A 3,558-nucleotide genomic window follows, 5' to 3' on the forward strand; every position below is an offset into this window, starting at 1 on the left:
CCAGATGAGGCCCAGCTGTGAAGCAATGCAAGCCCCTGTGGGGCCTTTGGCCTTCTTTTGGAAGTTCTGGGTCTCTCTGACCCAGTTTCAGTTAGGTAATTTTCAGATTGCAAAGGGCCAGGCCTTTCATATGCAAAAGCCTCTGCGTACAGCATGGGTGGGGTGGGGCCTCAGGGGATCAACAGGGCAGAGCCAGCAGCTATGGCTGCTCCTCAGTCCTACCCTAAGATGCCCTGCGTCTCAGTGTCCCAGTAATCACTGCAAGGACCTCTGGGAGAAAGCCGCCCTCGAGTTTCAACCGATGCCCGACAGTCCAGTTTCTCCCCGTATGAGTCTGGGTCCCAAGAGACTCACCCGGAACTGGAGTTCAGAGCAGTCAGGAGCTTGAGACTTCCTCCCGATTGAAAAAGACAACCGTGTCCTCAGTTGCCAGCCCTTTTCACGTGCACCTCCATACCTCAGCACTTTACTTCCGCACCTCCTCTGAGCCTCAGTGTGCTTTTCTCTTTCCTTCTAGTTGTAGAATTTCCACTCAGCCAGCCTTCCTGTGGTTCTGGATAATGTCCGTTTTGTCTTTTAGTTGTAATTTTGAAGTGGTTGTGCGAGGCAGCAATTTCCAGTGTTTACCTATGCTGCCATCTTGGTTTTCTCTCCTATCATCACTATTTTTCACATGGCTTATTTAAGTAACTAGGACAGAGCTAAATGGTGATGGAACCTAACATTCACATAGTGTTTCAAAATATACAAAATCAGTTAATATATAATATTTTATTGAACTTTAACAGCATTTTTAGAAAGTATTATCCTCTTCCATTAATTGTTTTATAGAAAATTATGTATAGTTCCTGATAATAGATATATAGGTCTTACCATTCCATCTAATTAAAAAAATAAGATAATTACTCCAGTAGAAAAGTTTATAAACAGGCACAAAAAAACATATGCTGCCTATAAGAGACCCACTTATAATAAAAAGACATATACTGACTGAAAGTAAAGAGATGGAAAAAGATTATTTCATGCAAATACAAGCAAAAGAAAGATGGGTAACAACAATACTTTTATCTGACAAAAATCACCTTCAAATAAAGACTATAGTGGACTAGAGACTTTCAGTTTCAGCAATCAGATCCTGAGGAACACTACAGTACAGAAGACTGGGGTCTTAAGCCAGCCAAAGGAATACTTCACTTTTTCATTTTTATTTTATTTTATTTCTTTTTTATTACTTTGTTATCTCTTTCTTTTTCTTTTTTCTTTTTTTCTTTGTTTTCCTGTTTTTGTATGTTGCTTTATTTCTATTTCTTCTCACATTATTTTTCCATCATTATTTTATTTTTATTTGCTATTTTTATACCATTTTTGAAATCAAATTTTTTGTAAATTTATTATTTTTTTTCTTGTTCTCTTTCCTCTTATCCACCCAACCCCTTTCTACTTCCTCTATACTTAACTGAGATTCTTCTCATATTCATCCAACTCTTCTATATATAAGCTCAACATCTACAGATTCTGCCCCCACCCTCTTTGCTGGGGGTTTGGTGTTTGTATTTTTTTCTTTAATTTTATTGTTATTATTTTTTATTTGTTTGTTTGTTTGTTTGCTTGTTAGTTTTGTTTGTTTGTTCATGTATTGGTTCTGTGGTGTTTTCCCCATATATATATATATATAATCTCCTTTTCTTCCTTCTTTTCTCTCTTATCTTTTTTGCTCTATTCAATATCATTTATGCTCTCTTTTCTCACCGCTAATTCTCTTTTCTCAGGTGGTCACTTATAGTAGGGTTTTTGTTGTCATGAGTATATTTGTGCTTTGGTCCCTTTGTGCCATGTCTTGTCGAGGTGAATTTTATCCTGTCTGGCCAGGTGCTAGAGAGTGAGCCTCATAACCAGACACCTGGAGAGGAATCTCCATTCACAAACGGGTCAATAACACCTCAGACCCAACTACAGAGGCAGGAAGAAGGCAGCAGTGAGGGAGAGAGCGTGAGTCAGTGAGGGACCAAAAGAGGAGTGTGTGGTCATGTGGGATGTGTGTGTGTGTGTATGTGAGTGAGGCACAGATAGATCCCACAGGGCCTTCGGGGTCAGGCTAAATGGGCTTGCCTAACTAGGCAGCCTCTGCTACCGTATAAGCCAGCTGTGGGCAAACTACGGCCCGCGGGCCGGATTCGGCCCATTTGAAATGAATAAAACTAAAAAAAAAAAAGACCGTACCCTTTTATGTAATGATGTTTACTTTGAATTTATATTAGTTCACACAAACACTCCATCCATGCTTTTGTTCCGGCCCTCTGGTCCAGTTTAAGAACCCATTGTGGCCCTCGAGTCGAAAAGTTTGCCCACCCCTGGTATAAGCTGTTCCAGGAGGCCAGCTCGTCCTCAGAAGCCTAGCATTTATAAGGGGAGAGCTGCTGTAACTGGGAGCCAGGCCTCACCCCCACCCAGGGTTCCCTCAGATAACACCTGGGACTCTACAGACACCCCTGCCAGGGACCTGCTACTTCGGCTGTGGTCCCACGATCAACGAGTTCCAGCCACCCTGGGCACAGGCTCCTGTGAGTTCTGAAGCGTGCTCCCCTCTGACCGGCCCAACGCCTTAGCCCAGGGTACTGCAACCACGCAAGCAGCAGACATGTGAGCAGCCCACTCATGTCCAAGAGCAGCAGCCCCACGAGCAGCCTGCCCCAGACCTAAGAGCAGAAACCTCACGTGGCCTGCCCCTGTCCAAGGAGCAGCAGCTGTCAGCTGTGTGAGCGGCCCGCTCCCTTGTCTGAGGAGCAGCAACCACATGAGCAGCCTGCCCCATCTGAGGAGCAGCAGCCACACGAGCAGCCTGCCCATGATTGAGGAACGGCAACCCCATGCAGCCCGCCCCCATCTGAGGAGCACTGCACGTGCAGCTCACTCCCACTGAGGAGCAGCAGCCACACAAGCAGCCCATCTCTCATCTGAGGAGCAGCAGCTGCGCGAGCAGCCTGCACCTGCATGAGGAGCAGTAGCCCTGTAAGCAACCTGCCCTGTCCAAAGAGCAGCAGCTTCACGAGCAGACCGCCTCATCTGAGGAACAGCAGCAGCATGCAGCCAGCCCAGATCCAAGGAGCAACAGCCATGTGAGCAGTTCGTGCCCATCTGAGGGGCAGAAGCTACGTGAACAGCCCGCTCCTGTCCAAGGAACAGCAACTGGGTGAGCAGCCTCACCTAGCAGCCAGAGGAGACACCACTGCTGCGAACAGCACCCACCAGAGGAGTCACTGCCAACTGAGGAGCAGCCACTACTGCAACCACTTGAGGGACAACTGCAGCCTGAGGAACCACTGCCACCCAAGGAGCATTCCCTGCACGACTTGACATCTAGATCAGTTGGTGAGACCAAAAATGGGTAGACAAAAAAAAAAATCCAAAGGAAAGAAAATTATGAATCACCAGAAAAACAGCTAAGTGAAACAGAGGCATGCAGTATGTCAGAAAAAGAATTCAGAATAAGGGTCCTAGAGTGCATAAACTGGATGAAGGAAAAAATCAACAACTTATGTAAGAATCAAGAAGAAATGG

The sequence above is a fragment of the Myotis brandtii genome, unplaced genomic scaffold (assembly GCF_000412655.1).
Source record: "Myotis brandtii unplaced genomic scaffold, ASM41265v1 scaffold356, whole genome shotgun sequence".
In the NCBI taxonomy this organism is placed as follows: Eukaryota; Metazoa; Chordata; class Mammalia; order Chiroptera; family Vespertilionidae; genus Myotis; species Myotis brandtii.